The sequence below is a fragment of the Pogona vitticeps genome, chromosome 2 (assembly GCF_051106095.1).
Source record: "Pogona vitticeps strain Pit_001003342236 chromosome 2, PviZW2.1, whole genome shotgun sequence".
NCBI classification, from domain to species: Eukaryota; Metazoa; Chordata; class Lepidosauria; order Squamata; family Agamidae; genus Pogona; species Pogona vitticeps.
The window spans coordinates 91,916,840-91,933,400 of record NC_135784.1 but is presented as its reverse complement, the minus strand read 5'-3'; the positions used below and the strand labels follow the sequence as shown (position 1 = coordinate 91,933,400).

Below are 16,561 nucleotides of genomic sequence, written 5' to 3'. Positions count from 1 at the left end.
TCAAGTTAATTCCAAATTACGGTGACTTTCCAGAGTTTTCAAGGTATAGAGCAAGGTACTTAGCAATAGTTTACTACTCCCTTCTTCTTGGGGTGGAGGGTGTTGGGGGCTGTGCAGATTGCCCGTGGCTACACTGGTTGGCTCTTCCGCCTGCAGGCACAGTGGAGAATTGTGCTGCTACAGCTCCTAACCTCTGGTTCCATGGCCAGATACCTAACTCGCTGAGCTATCCAGCCAGTTTAGTAAACTATGAAACACACTTTATTAAGCCAACATAACTTAGGCTCCTACTAGTAGATAGGAACACAGCGAGTTTCTTTGCACTGACTCAAACCATTGGTCCATCTAGCCCAATGTTGTCAGTCCTTACTTGCAATGAATCTCCAGAATTCCAAGCAGGATTCTTTGCTGCATTTCCCTGAACTTCCTAGAGATTAAATTGGGGTGTTGCTCCGTGTAAGCGTGTGTTCCGCCAAGATAAACCTTCTCCCTAGTAGAGTGACCAGTATTCCCTGGTGATCTGCCATCCAGATACTGCTCAGGTCCAAGCCATTAGGTCAGGCATAATTGTGGTGTCAGAAGTGCTACAGAATGCAGGATGGGGTGGGATTGGCAGATATGGAGCGCTTCAGGAGGAATGCAAGTTGAAGACACAGAAGTACAATGCATATGGTGTGTCACGGACGATAAAAGCAAAATATGTTTGATGTTGGTGACTTATTGCAGAATGGAGACTTCAGCCTTGGGCTTGACTAAGCATTATGCTAAATATTCATCAGAGCAGGGACCAAGATAAACTGTCATCAGTTATAAAATGTAGGTCTACAGCAGAGTGCTTCTGTGTGAAATATGCATTTACTGTGCTATTTCATTTAGATTGTGTGTTTTTTTAAAAAAATCCCTACAGACAAAATAAAGGGACAGCGTTTTCTCTATCACATGGTAGCTGAGGGAAGGCACAATCCGTATAGATGTGCTATATGTGGGGTGTGCAAGTGCATGCTTAGATGGATAACATATAAAGCTAGACATGAAGATTCTCGGGAGTGTAGCAGGATACGTCCTAGAAGTGTGTCAGTTTGAGGGCCTCTTTACGTCAGTGAGGAGAGAATAAAGCAGAGAAAAGAATCACAAACATCATCAAATATGATGGCTTGAGAACCAGTTTTACATGTGGGAGGTTAAACGGTATACATGCTTTATTTGGAGCACTGCTTATAGTATTGCTCCCAGGATGCTAAAGTACTTGCTGCCTTTTGTTCCGAATGTTTGAATTTAAAAGACTAGGAACTATGCTTGATTCCTGATCCCAGCCAGCATTGCCTCTATGGGCACTGGTTAGAGGAGTAGTACTAGTATTAGGTAAAGGTAAAGGTAAAGGTTCCCCTTGACAATTTTTGTCCAGTCGTGTTCGACTCTAGGGGGCGGTGCTCATCCCCGTTTCCAAGCCATAGAGCCAGCGTTTTGTCCGAAGACAATCTTCTGTGGTCACATGGCCAGTGCGACTTAGACACGGAACGCTGTTACCTTCCCACCGAGGTGGTCCCTATTGATCTACTTGCATTTGCATGCTTTCGAACCGCTAGGTTGGCGGGAACAGGGACAAGCGGCGGGAGCTCACTCCGTCACGTGGATTCAATCTTACGACTGCTTGGTCTTCTGACCCTGCAGCACAGGCTTCTGCGGTTTAGCCCGCAGCGCCACCACGTCCCCTAGTACTAGTACTAGTATTAATTTTATTAATTCCATGTTTGTACTCTAGCTGGAGACCAGTGTGAGGGTTTGGTCAGAAGGTCTTGTTCTTTAGCAAGAATTTCAGGCAACACTGGCTGCAGTGAAAACTGTGGAACATTTATTTGTATATCAAACATTAAACAAGTGTCTTTAACTGGTGAGTGTGCTGGCTCTCCTTCTTCCAACGGGTCTGGAAGGGGCTTCCATCCGTCAAATGCAAAAGGTACTATAACTGTTATTCCAAGGTCCTGGGAACTGAGGGGAGTCCACCCCTTCAAAGTGACAGAGGACCAAGCGGTCTCGTCCACATCGAAATTGTCCTGCAGGGCACCTCTCTCCTGTTCCAAGCTTTCCCAACTTGTTCTCCCTCGGCTAGTCTCCGCATCTCCCTGGCTCTCCATTCAATCCTCTCTTCCCTTTCTCTTTCTAACCTTTCTTTCTCCTCTCTCAATTTCCTTCTCCACTCTCTCACTTCAGCTTCTCCCCAATAGGAGGGTGTAGGTGGGATCACTGTTCTTCTTTTATAATCTGCCTCTTCCTTCGGTATTCTTAGTCTCTCCCATTTCTGAGTCCAAGGATCTTGCATCAATACCCATTCCCAACCTAGAGGCAACTCTCCCCTCCTTTCCTTTCCTTCTCCTATTCCTGCTTCTATCTCTCCTCCCCCTTTTCCCTCCTTTCCTGCCTTTTCTGACCTATTTTTTATGTTTAACTCTTTCAACTCCTCTAGCATCTCCTTTACTTCCGCCCCCTGGCGAGACTCCTGTGATGCTGCATCTGGCCTTGGGGAGGGTTTTTCTCCCCCTTTATTCACTGTCTCACTGATGGGGCAGGACGAGTGGGAGTCCCGCCTCATCTCCTGTCTCACAACCAGCCCTTCATTTTCAGGCCACGGGAATATAATTAAGGATTGGAAGTAATATTTACCATCCTCTAGACATAAAATATAGACTATTTTAAAAGACTGACCAAAGTCTGAGAATTGCAAGTATCAGTGGATTTTGATGGACAGCAGATGGCAGAAGGATATCTTCCTGAGAAGACTTTAACCAATATACATTTTAACATGGTGAATAAACTGAGCAATTTCAGGCCAGCCACCTCAAATTTCCTGTGCTGTAGATCCGCTGCTCCATTTACATTTGATGAGAAAAACAACACAGCAGAGGTTGATTTGTGCATTTCCAAATCGATTGACACTGAAGATACAGTGGGAAGCCCAGCTGGATAGCTTGCCGTAATGAAATGTTCCCCCCCACCCCGTTCGCTCCATGATTTACTGATCCCAAAAAGCTTTCTAAACTAAAAGAAGCATGAAAATGCATTAGTGTTAACATTTCTTCTCTCCTAGTGCTCCCTGGCAATTTGTAGTCATGCTTGCCATGAATATTTGCTCTGCCAGATTCACAAGCACACAGTGATATTATACAAGGCATTACACCCAGGAGATGCCACTGTAATGGTTTTAAACTATTCTGGCCTGTTCCCCACTCTCCAACCATCCTTTAAAAAGAAAAAGAAAAAGAAATTACACTTAGAAGCTGAACAATAGATAGCTTATTTTATTTATAAAAGTTTATTTTATTTATTAAAAGTATTCTCATCACTTTTCCACTCCGCCAGGCTTTGAAATAACACAAAATAAAATACATTTTAAACATTTTAAAAAACAAATTATGTGTTAAGAGCCAAAGCCCAAGTTTAGTGTGCAGTTTAACAGATCACCCATTTTAGCTAGTGTTTCATTCTGGAGAAAATCATAGCTATATCTATAATGAATAGTAGAAACACAGTAAATCACCTGCTTGTACCCCTAATCATGTTCAGGCTCTGTTCTCTTAGGCATACTTCAGTCTTGAGAGACTATGGTAACGTGCTCTGTATGAGTGTCCTTTCCAGAGCACAAAGCCTGGGTAAAATAATATAGAGGATAGGCTGTTACCCAAGCAGCAAATCCCCCCTCTCCACCTTGCTGAAATAGTCCAGTGAAAAAGCAAGAGCCGAGACAACTGGTCCCAGCGACGTCGCAGGAGTTGCTAGAACGACACGAACTGCCTCCGGGACTGCGGCTCCGGATTTTGCCTCGAGGTTAACTCCTGAAGCCTTTTCCATCAGTGAATATAGCCACTAGGCAGCGGAGGTTTGAAATCGGAGTTTTCCTTCTCTTCGGATTCAAAGCACTGGTTATGACATATAAAGTTCTGTGCAGCTTGGGTCCAAGTTATCTGAAGGACCATATGTCCCTGCATGAGCTTATCTCAGCATTTGTGATCCTCAGGGGGAGGCCTTTTGCTCAGTCCCATTGCCCTTTCAGGCATGTCTGGTGGTGGAATGAGAGAGAGCCTTCTCTGTGGCTGCTCCTCAGTTGTGGGATGTCCTTTCCCAGGAAGCAAGGTTGTCCCGCTCCCATTTGTCCTCCCAGCAATAGGTGGAGACCACACTTTTTAGACAGAATTTTAGCAGTGAATTGGGTAGTGAAGAGTGCTGATTTTGGGGTGCTGCATATTATCTCATGTATGTTTTAATCTGCTTTAGGGTATTTTTTAAAAAATAGTTTTAAATAATCATTTTAATACTAATATATATTCAATTGTTTTAATGCAATTATTTTTGTCTTTTTAACTGGCATGTTCTTTAGTATTTTGTGAGCCACCTTGGGTCCCATAATGGTGGCATTGAAATAAAATAGAACAGAATTTTAAAAAAATAATACAACTTTAAGCCTGGTTGTTGGAGCATGTTCCAGTGCAGAAATCCCATTCTTGAGGGAACAAGAAAGGCAAATTCTGCTTAACATTGAATTTGGCCCTATGAAAGCTCGATAATATTGGAGTAACAGTGCAAGTGGTAACAATACCTGACTGCAAATAAGTCCAGTGTTTCCAAAAATTGGAACCACAAACTCCTGCTGCTCCTCTGCATCAGAAGGTCCATTGTTGAAAATTCTGCAAGAGGATTAGCTTTTACAGTCTGATAAGGTGCAATACAGAGGAAATCAAACGAAAAGGAAAAAGAAAAAGAAAGCAGTGTTCCTTTTGCCACATGGCAGCCCCTTTGTCCACGGAAAATGTTGTAGGGAAGTGTCCTACAGTGTTTGAATTCTAATGCTGAACTGCTCTTGATCACCCATTGGCAATCCCCTGCCATTCATTCACCAGGAATGATAAATGCAAGCATTCCCACTGAGAAACAAATAGAAAAAAAGGGGGGGAATAGAAGGCAGCTGTTATTGTGGATTTCTCATTCCTCATTTGAATGCTGAGTGCACCAGCATCCCAGAGAAACATCTACAACATTCTGTAATTGATCCAAAAGTTTCAATACACACTGTTGTAGACCGAACATTTGTCCTGTCAGTTTTTATGAAAACAGTGCTTATATAACTGCACCATAAATATTAACTCTCTCTTCCTGCTCACTCTGCAGCAATAATTTACATTGTTGTAGTAGGCAGGAAACCACTCTTTCCTCTGCCAGTATTTATTGTCTCACTTAATGCTTTCTTCTTTAACTGTGTCAGTATGTTTCAGAGTCAGAGGAGCTCAGCCTGTATGCTTTTTGATGTCCATCAGTTAAATATGGGATTTATCTCAACCATCACACAAGGGACTTGTTTTGACAGAGATTGGTACAGACTGAGGCATGCAGTGCAGCAGCTTATTACCCTCTCGTACTAGCTTGAGCTGGGCTGTGAGCCACAAGGGATGTTAGCAGAGCCCCCACAAGCCATTCCAGAAGACATGTCTCTGTGATGAACTGATCTGTAAAGCAAAGATATGACTAGCAATTTAGCAGTGAGGGGCTTTGGCAGATCTAGGTTATCCTTCACATTCCTCTGACCACTCCCCCAGATATGCTAGTCTCATGTGACTGAAGCTTAACTGTCGCCCTATCAGTTAAGCTTCAGTCACATGAGACTAGCATATCTGGGGGAGTGGTCAGAGGAATGTGAAGGATAACCTAGATCTGCCAGTGAACAGCTTCATTGCTTCCATTGTGAGCCCTTCGTTTTCTGATCCCTTCTGGCCAAGGAGGAACAGATGGAGGCAGCATACATGCTCAAAATGGCTACAGCTCTGGAGATCCTTTAAATTTCAGCACTCTGGGTCAGAGCCCCACTTGCACCACTCTAGTTATGGTTCTGCTGGAAAAAGGGGTGGGCCCCATTGTCAGCCATAGTTTATTTCTGCTACAACTATCAGAAACATGGGTTCTTTGAGGAGGAGAAGGAAAATGAAAGGATGGCGAGAGAAGGATGGAAACAAAAAGAAGAGCAGAGAGGATTACAAAGAAGGAGGATTGAGAAACCAGCAGAGACAGGGAAAGGGGGAAATTGACAAGGTGAAGAAATATGGACAGTGGAACAAATAAAGGACACCAAGGAAGATGAAAGATTTACAACACATGGGAGAAAGACAATACAGCAAATGGAGCAAATCAAAATGGGAAGGGAGGAATAAGCAGCTATCACAGAAAGAGGGGCAAAGATAACTAAGTAGACAAAGACAAGAAGTTGGACAAGGAGAAGGCAAGAAAAGACTAAAAAGAACACAGGAAATATAAGAGGTTGATTGATTCCTTCACCCTTTCATTCATTTTATATCCTGTCTTTTCCCCAGCACTGGAAACCAACTAGGGTCACACTAACATTTTATTTATTTATTTATTTATTTATTTATTTATTTATTCATTCATTCATTCATTCATTCATTCATTCATTCATTCATTCATTCAACTTACATGCCACCCACTCTATCCAAAGATCTCTGGGTGGCTTACAACAAGTAAAATACAGTTAAAATAGAATAAAAGATAAAACAATTAAAATACAATTAAAATACATACTCTAAAAATTGCCATCAGGACCCACACTTGATATTATTTCAATTAAAAGCCTTCTGGAACAGGAAGGTTTTGACCTGGCACCGAAATGTCATCAGCGTTAGTGCCAGACGAATTTCAGTCGGGAGAGCATTCCATAGTCTGGGGGCAGCTGCCGAAAAGGCCCTTTCTCTACAAGCCATCCCTCTCACCTCCTTGAGGGATGGCTCTTTCAAAAGGCCCCCCTGGCTAAATCTTAACTGCTGGGTAGGCTCATATGGAAGAAGGTGGTCCTTCAGGTATCCAGGGCACAAGCCGTTTAGGGCTTTATATGTCCAAACAAGCACTTTGAATTGGGCCCAGGCAGCAACTGGTAGCCACTGTAATTTAAACAGAATTGGCTTGATATGTCCCCTAGCGGCCCCACCACTCACCAGCCGCAGAGTTTGATTCTGGATCAGTTGCAGTTGCCGGACCATCTTCAAAGGCAGCCCCACATAGAACACATCGTAGTAATCTATGCGAGATGTTACCAGTGCATGTGTAATTGTCATGAGACTTTGCTCGTCCAGGTAGGGCCGTAACTGATATAATTTCTGCAGCTGAAGGAAGGTGCCCCTGGCTACTGAGGCCACCTGGGCTTCCAGAGTTAGACTGGGGTCTAAGAGCACCCCCAGGCTGCCCCTTAGAGGGAGTGTAACCCCATTCAGGGCAGGGAAACAGCCCTCCAGCCTGTCCGGCGAAACACCCACTAACAGCACTTCCATCATGTCTGGATTGAGTTTCAGTTTATTAACCCTCATCCAGTCCATTATCAGGTCCAGACACGAGTTCAGCACAGAAACCGCCTCACCTGGATTAGTGGAAAACGAGAGGTAGAGCTGAGTATCGTCAGCATATTGCTGACTCCTCAGCCCAAACCTCCTGATGACCTCTCCCAACGGTTTCCTGTAGATGTTGAACAGCATGGGGGACAGTATTGAGCCCTGAGCAACCCCATGACATAACTGCCATGGGGCAGAGCAACTGTCTCCCAGCACTACCCTCTGGACACGGTCAGCCAGGAAGGAGCGTATCCACCGTAAAGTGGTGCCCCCAACTCCCAACCCAGCCAGCCTATCCAGAAGGACACCATGGTCGATGGTGTCGAAAGCCGCTGAGAGGTCCAGGAGTATCAACAGGGTCACACTCCCCCTGTCTCTATCCCGGCAAAGGTCATCGTACAGGGCAACCAAGGCAGTCTCCATACCCAAACCCGCCCTGGAACCTGGGTTAAAATGGATATAATTAAAACTAAGTAAGTTGTAGTCGTCATAGACTCATAGAACCATGGAACTGGAAGGGAACTCAAGAGTCATTGAGTCCAAACTTGAGATGATTACTTATCATGGTTAAGCAGTTCATCAGATCAGACCCAGAGGAATTTAGAGACACCCTGGATTCTGCATCTCATCTCCTCTCATGGGCACACGGAGAAAGAAGCAAGGCAAGGAAGCCCATGGTGCTGCTTCTAACAGGGCACCTGTGGGAGCACGTGGGTTATGCTCAGACAATATCTGTGGTACTGACACAGCGAACAGCACCAAACCACAATAAGTGTCCATCTCTAGTCCAAACATCTGCTTATACAAGAAATCCACAGTAAAAAAAATCCTTGACAGATGAGCATATACGAAGCTCCAATGAATCAGGATATAGTACTTTCTGAGATAATCTATTCCATTGTCCAACAGCTCTTACTGTTAAGATGCTCTTTCTAATGTTTAGTCAAAATTTCTCTTCTCATCATTTGAATCAGTGCATTTGGGTCATATGCCCTGGAATCTCAGAAAACAAGCTTGCTCAATCTACCATGTGACAGCTCTTCAAAAATAGATGATCAGTCACATCACTTTTCACTCTTCTCTTCTCCATTCGGGAATCTCTAGTATTAACATTAGAAAATTAACTAATTCTGTTAGCATTACAATACAGTTACCATATTAAAACAACAACCAAATTTAGAAGTAACTTAAAAGCCGATCATGGGAGAAAAGGAGGGGGACCAAAACAATCTCTTTTTTCATGTACAACAATCTACGTTTATTCAAATACAGTCAAGATCTTCTGGTTGCTGCACAATGGTGGAGGGCAGGGTTTCACTTAACTGGGGCTTATTTTTGGGGTAGGGCTTATATTACAAGCATCCTGAAAAATTATACTAGAGCTTATTTTCAGTTTAGGTATTATTTTCAAGGAAACGGTATATATTTTACTACAGCTATTTTAAATGTATCTTTCATATCTCACCTCTTCAGCATTTCCCAGGGACTTTGTCTCTACTGTGCTGGCAAAATTCCACTGGAGTGTATTAACTGCTTGTCTTTTGTTTTTAAATTTAATGGACCAGTTTTTAAGAGAGAAAGGAATTTTAATGCAAATAGAAATATATTTGCTTTCTGCTGCCCAGATTTGCCACTTCACTGGCTTTATGAACAGTTGCTTTTTCCCGTTACACAATGGACATTTATAAGTTTCTTTGTTTATATTTGTAGTCCCTTGCACCCAATGCGCTCTGGGTGAATAGCAAGCATTTTAGCAAAAAGAGTCTACCTCTAAGGCACTATAATCTAAGCACTTAATAGAAAGAGTAGTAAGCAGGTGTAAAGCATTTAATTGTGCTTTTTATAAATAGATTATTATATCAACTTCCAGCCTGTTATATTGACTACCATCTTTGAAATGGGATGTTTGTACCCAGCAACTGGGAAAGGCAGGAGCTGAAATATTTTACTAAAATACTTTTATTTATTTATTTTATTTATTTATTTAACTTATATGCCGCCCACACTACCCGAAGGTCTCTGGGCGGCTTACAGCATTTAAAATACAATAAAAAGGCAAAATAAAAGGGCAAAATAATTAAAATGCAATTAAAATATATATTGTAAAAATTGCCATCAGACCCACATTGATGTTATTTCAGTTAAAAGCCATTTGGAACAGGAAGGTTTTGACCTGGCACCTAAATATCATCAGCGTCGGCGCCAGACGAATCTCAGTCGGGAGGGCATTCCATAGTCTGGGGGCAGCTGCCGAAAAGGCCCTTTCTCTACGTTTTTAGTGGTTATTACTGTGACGAACACGGGTTCGAAAACACACGTGTAAGCTTGGACAGAGAGCAATCAGGAGTTTGCACATGCTAAAATGAGCTGAAGAGTCCAAATTCAGCCAGCCATGCTACAACACTCCTTCTCGCAGGTCTGCCCACATAAGAACACCCTGGTACTCTCAGATATTATTGTGAAAAGGTCAAGTGGGCTTTGTAGTCCTTAGACTTAACTTGCACCACTGACAGGACTCTAAGTAAGCTAGGCCGAGGCAGCACTCTCAGATGACCCTATGACAAGTGTACTGTTCAGGAAACCAAATGAGTTTTATAATCTTTATTTTATTAAAGAAAAAACATGTTACTAAGCCAAATTAAACCAAAACAAATAATCTAGCATTGTGCTGTTTAGTTACAAAGATGTAGTGAGGCAAAGAAAACATGAAAAATATAAAAGTATTCAAAAACCCAAAAAGCCATTAAAAAGAATACAAACAGTTCCAGTCCAGGAAATCATTAGTAAAATAAAATAATCCAAGTTGGTTATAAAAAGGCTATAGTCCTCAGTGATCCTATAGAATAAAAACCCCTAAACAAAAGTAAAAATCCATTATATGTCCCATAGTCCTTAGAAAAGAAAAATCCAGTAAATGTACCATAGTCCTTACAAAATTACAAGAGCATAGTCCATATGGAGTATTCCAAGAAAAGAAGTCCATAAAGAATATTCCATAGAACAGTCCATAGAAAATAGTCCATGCATAGTCCTTAGGAAAAATCCCATAAGTCCAAAAGTAATCCAGCAAATCATAGAAACCAGTCCATGTAGGTAGGCCACCAAACTCTCTCTAAAGACATCAGGGTAAGTCCCAAATGGCTGAAGTGTAGGTCACGAATCACTGAAAGGTCGGTCTTGGAAAGACAATGTCCATAGGTAAAAAGTTCCTTTTTCAAGAGTAACTGGCAAAGGCCTAATGCACCTTCCCACGATGTCATCCAATCAGAGTTCGTTACTAGGCAAACAGTCCTGTTACATCACATGAATTCTTTCTCATACACAGCAGATGTTATTTGGGTTTATGGTGGTTTCTCAAAGAGTCACAACAAATCTATCTAATCACACAGTCCTTTCTCAGGCCTTCAGAATAACATTCTCTCTGCTCGCCTAGAAAACAACTTGTCAGCATAGCACAGATACTATATACAAAGAAACAAAATGGAACCTCTCTGGCTTATTTCTTAATTACAAAACCCATATGCCTTAAAAGATTTTAACTCAAAAACCCATCTCATCACAATTACCATCCTTCAGGGATCCAAAAAATCTTTATTGATGGGGTGTTCAGCTCTTCTTCTCTATTCATAGATAATTATATCATTTCCAAAGCTTTCTATTTATATCACCAGTAGGCAAGCTATGGTCTATAGTTAAGATCATTTCTGTAGCCACAAAGCCTTCCAAAACTTCTCCCATGCCCTTCCAGCACCAACATAGAAGATATTTTTTTTATTTTTATTTAATCCTGGGGTCCTCCAGGGGCTATAGCCTGGGCACCAAACAGGTTGCTCCCTCAATCTCCTAAATAAGAAATGGAAATGGGCACTTAGGTATTTTAAATTGTTTTGTAAATTTTGAACTCCCGGCTTCCCATTTCTGGACCTTGTGTGGCACGTACTGCAGGTGAAAAGGCAGCATTCAAGCGCCTCAAATTTTTTCATCCTTACTTTGTGTTTTCTTTCTCTGTTCCTATTATATGTTCAGCCAGAGCCACACCTGGGGCAGAATGACTACCCTTTTGACCCAGGGCACTAAAATGGTCTTCCAGGTGAAGCTCACATGTCTAATCTTTGTGTCTTTTTCTAGGTCTTCTAAAAAAAACATTTAAGCTGGTTTTACGTCTGCTTCTCGGTTACTGTTTTTTTTAAAGACTGTTTTGCTGCTCAACTGTGTGTCAGTTTGTCACTGAAGTAGACAGCCACACTGTGACATTCACCTCCTTGAGGCACCTACATTTTGTGCCCTCACAAAGGTTCCAGTCGTGTTTTCCTTTCACTGCCACCATTACTTCAATCCACAAAATAAATAATGTTTGATTAGACATTTGTATGGTGAATGCAAACAAAACTTATTTATGTGAAGTCAATTTAATAATCACAGAAATTCTTCAGATGTACATACTATTTTCTTGCCATATAATTTCCACCTTCTGTATCATCTTAACCAGTCTCTAACTCAATCTCTATCTCTTCTGCCTCTGACTCTAACTCACTGACTCACTCCTGACTGACTGACTCCTCCTCTCAGGATCCACCTTTTAACCTCTCTCTCGGCTCCGCCTCTCCAGCACATTTGCTTAGTACATGAATAATGCATGACTTGTTATGCAAAATAAGGGGTGAACACTACACCCACATAGATTAGCATTATCGGAATGTAGCTGGGATGTAACTAAAGTACATGTCACCGTGGCCAGATCACACCTCTCCAGGAATGGGCACAGCTGGCACATTAGTTCTAATTGTGCAAAGGTCCCCACAATCACCTTGCCCAAGAATAAGATATTAAACACTGGTCAGTAGTTACTGAATATTGTGGGATCCAAGGAGAGCTTTTTTAGCAATGATATTACTATTGCCAACTTTAATGGGTGGCAATGCTGGGGTCCTACCCTGTTGCAAGGAGCCATTCAGCACTTCTCCTACCCACTCTTAACAGTCTTTTCTTGCAGCTATTAGAAACCAGGAAAGGCAAGACACATGATAGCCTCCACCTCTCCAAGGGTCCTGGCCATATCCTCAGGCTGCTTAAAAGATTATATTGTTTCCCGCCTTCATTCTTTTCAGATAACAGTGCTAGTAACCTATCTTTAAATAATAAAAATAGTTTACAAATATTTGTTAATTTCATTAATTTTGTTACTAGTGCAGAAGTCGAAGGGTGAAATACAAATTACAAAACAGCCAGGCACTTATGGGTTATGAACAAAGTGTAGGTAATATTGCACATTGTGTTTTGCAGTATTTTTAACCAGCATACTGTGCTCCTTGACAGCTACATTTGAATATTTATCTCTTGATCGACAAAAAGGTCAAATATTCCATAGCTTTTGTTTCATTCCCAAACCTCAATTTCAGAGCACATTATTGGCCTATTGACACTTTACATAAGTGCATGAGAGTTAGGGTTGGATGAGCATCTCTGTGTGACTAATACACCTTGCAAATGTTGACACTTTTTCCACTGAATCACTCGCTGAAATAAATATATTTAAATATACATTGAAATTCAAGTCAACGTCACACTTTGGCCTTGTCTTTTGCTGCATGGGATTGAAATACAGTAGATACAACCTTACTAAAGGAGAAAATGAGGGCATGTTAGTTCTGAAAAGAAGGAAATACTCAGGCTCCTCAAATAATCTGTGCTGCATTATGTGAGAGATCAAAGGGGCTTCTAATACTGCAATTGACTTGATGAAGCCTAATTACTATTAGATAAACATCTAGAAAAATGTTTGGGAGGGAAAGGGAGATGTGACAAAGATCTTTTGGCCCATCTCTCTCTTTCTCGCTTCCTCCTCACTTTCTGAAGTTCATGAGTACATCCCAAAGTGTCTGGTACAGCAAAAGCAACAAAGAGTCTTGTGGTATCTTCACAAGTTCTGTTTGGCACAGGCTTTTTCTAGACTATTGACTACCTCTTCTGATGCAATAAATGCTGGGCTTGCCTCATGTCAGTGGGAGCCACTGCTTCTATAAGGAGTGAGGAATTCTGTGATAAGAGAAGCTGCAACCACTGTGAGTTGCTTCCACTGGCTTATAGTTAATATCCAAACATGTGGGACCTTAAAGACTATTATTTTTTAAAGTAAGCTTTGTCCACTTTGTCAGACATACGGAAACAGAATGAAATTTTAGATGAAATATCAGTTTCACAAGTAGAATATTCTAAATATTCATTGGATACATTCAGTATTTAAGCATGCATGTTTTAGGGTTAAGTTGTAATAACTCCTCCTGGAGACAGAACACAGACACTAGGTCTGAGCAAAGATGAGTTGCGGGGGAGAGAGTCAGTGTATGTTTCTTTCAAACTACAGTCATGGCAGAGATGGCATAAATAAATCCAGGGAACTAGCTTGTTATCATTAAGGATAGACAGATCAGTTTAATTACAGTCCAGCTCACTTTCGCCCATTCACATTCAATAAACAGCATGTAGAACTTGGCTTGTCGTGTTCTTGCAAGAATTAATGAGAAATTGTTGATAGGATAATGCTGATAAGGATTGCAAGGAATTTCCTAAGGATTTTCAATTTTTTTAGAAGCCAGCTTCTGGGTAAAACTGCCTGTGTTTCCTGCCTAACTGTTGCCCTACATTAGGGTGTTCCTTCATTTAAGAACTTGAAGTTCTGGATGGGTTATGGGCATCTTTCTTAACAATCAGCCAGTCTTTCTGTGCTTGTGATGTCTGTGTAGTTCTCGAAAGGAAAAGATGCCAGAGACATTTTAGGTATTTTAGGTGCCATATCCACCCAGTTTTCTGGGTTTAAATGTGCATATTTGAAAGTGAGAGCCCAGGACAGAATAGGGATTCTGTTGGTATACCACCCACCCTGCTGCTCAACAGACTCCCTGCTTGAGCTCGCTGACCTGGTCTCGGGTGTGACGTTGGAGTCCCCTCAGTCTGTTGTGGTCTATTATATGCCAGCCCTCAGGAAGAGCTCACTGTGAGGAATTTGAACAGCACTTTGAAGACAGAATTGCTTGGGTCCACTCTGACTTAGATTTTGTAGTTAATACTAGTCCTATAGACGTAACTATGGCCCCTGCTTATCCTGTATTAACAGATAAGTTTTAGTTTTTGCAGCCTAATGATGTGGCCAGGATCCTTGAAGATGTTGAAGCTACCATTTGTCTACTGGATCCTTTTCCCTCCTGGCTTATAGAAGTTACCAGAGAGGGACTGGCAAAGTAGATCCAAACGGGTTGGGATTGGGAAATGGCTCCTTATAGCACAGCAGGATCCCAGCATGCTTAAATGTGGCAGTAGTAAGACCACTGTTGAAAAAAATCCTCCTTGGACAGCATGGTTTTGGATTATTACCAGCCAGTCTCTAATATTCCATTCTTGGATAAGGTGGTGGAGTGGGTTGTGGCTTCTCAGGTCCAGGGCTTCCTGGAGAAGATGGATTTTCTAGATACATTTCAATCTGGCTTCAGGCCTGGTTATGGGATGGAGACTGCTTTGGTCAACTTGGTGGATGTCTTACGCCAGAAACTTGACAGAGGGATGTGTCCCAGTTGGTTCTCCTGGACCTCTCAGTGACTTTTGATACCACTGACCATGCTATCCTTCTGGCCATCTCTCTGGGGTCCTTCCTGGAGTGTATGACCCAGAAGGTGGTGTTGGGGAACTCTTGTTCGACACCCTAGCCACTGGTCTGTGGTGCCCCCCCAAGTTCTGTTCTGTCCCCTATGCTATTTCACATCTACATGAAACCGCTGGGAGAGGTTTCTGGAGTTTGGATGTTTGGATGACACCCAACTCTATATCTCCTTTCCATCTAAATCCCAGGAAACATCTTCAGCCCTTGATCAGTGTCTGGTGTCAGAAATGGGCTGGATGAGGATGAATAAACTGAATCTTAATCCAGAGAAGACAGAGGTGCTCCTGGTTAGTCAAAAGGCAGATCAAGGGATAGGGATTCAGCCTATACTGGATGCGGTTTCACTCCTTCTGAAAACAGCTTAGGGGTGCTCCTATATTCATCCCTGAGCCTGGATGCCCAGGTTTCAGTGGTGGCCAGGAACACTTTTGCATAGTTAAACCTAGTGTGCCAGCTGCGCCCATTTCTTGAGAGGTCTGATTTGGCCATGGGGACATGGGCCCTAGTTACATCTAGGCTGAATTATTGTAACAATATTTTAATTGCATTTTAATTGTTTTGTCTTTTTATTGTATTTTAAATATTGTAAGCCGCCCAGAGACCTTTGGGTAGTGTGGGTGGCATATAAATTAAATAATTAAATAATTAAATAAACAGACAGACAGACAGACAGACAGACAGAAAGAAAGAAAGAAAGAAAGAAAGAAAGAAAGAAAGAAAGAAAGAAAGAAAGAAAGAAAGAAAGAAAGAAAGAAAGAAAGAAAGAAAGAAAGAAAGAAAGAAAGAAAGAAAGAAAGAAAGAAAGAAAGCTGCCTCTGGAAAATGTTCAGAAACTTCAGAGGGTCCAAAATGCAGCACCCAGATTGCTAACTAGGGCTTGTTATAGGGAACACATAACCACTACCACCCTTTTACAGCAGCTCCATTGGCTGCCGATCCATTTCTGGGCCCAATTCAAAGTGATGGTTTTAACCTATAAATCCATAAGTGGCTTTAATCGACTATAAAGATAATCAGGGGAGGCCTTTCTCTCAGTCCTACCACCCTCACAAGCACACCTGGTTGCTGCTCCTGGACTCTGGAATTCCCTTCCACAAGAAGCCAAGCTGACGCCATATTTGCTGTCCTTCTGCAAGCAGGCAAAGACCTTTCTCTACAGACAGGCTTTTACTTAGTAACTGGCAGACTGAGATGAGTTTTTTGAATTGGATTGTTGTGCTCTGTTGCTTTTAAATGTGTTTTTAGTATTTATTTTATTATCCATTTAATATGATAATTGTTTAATTCTTTTTAAATATGTGTATATTTACTGTTTTTAGCTTTTGAATATTGTCCTTTTAATATTGTAAGTCACCTTGGGTCCTTTTAAGAAAGATGGAATATGTATGTATGTATGTATGTATGTATGTATGTATGTATGTATGTATGAATGAATGAATGAATGAATGAATGAATGAATGAATGAATGAATGAATGAATGAATATTATGGAGATCTTAGGGAGAAGAGGGGAAAGAGTTCTTTGACTC

The 16,561-nt window shown here is 41.6% G+C and overlaps 1 protein-coding gene across 11 annotated transcripts in view; it reads left to right on the top strand.

The window, feature by feature from the left end:
* The window catches only part of GRIA1 (glutamate ionotropic receptor AMPA type subunit 1), a 260,702-nt gene that overhangs the window by 164,832 nt on the left and 79,309 nt on the right, over window positions 1–16,561 (top strand). The window lies entirely within an intron of this gene.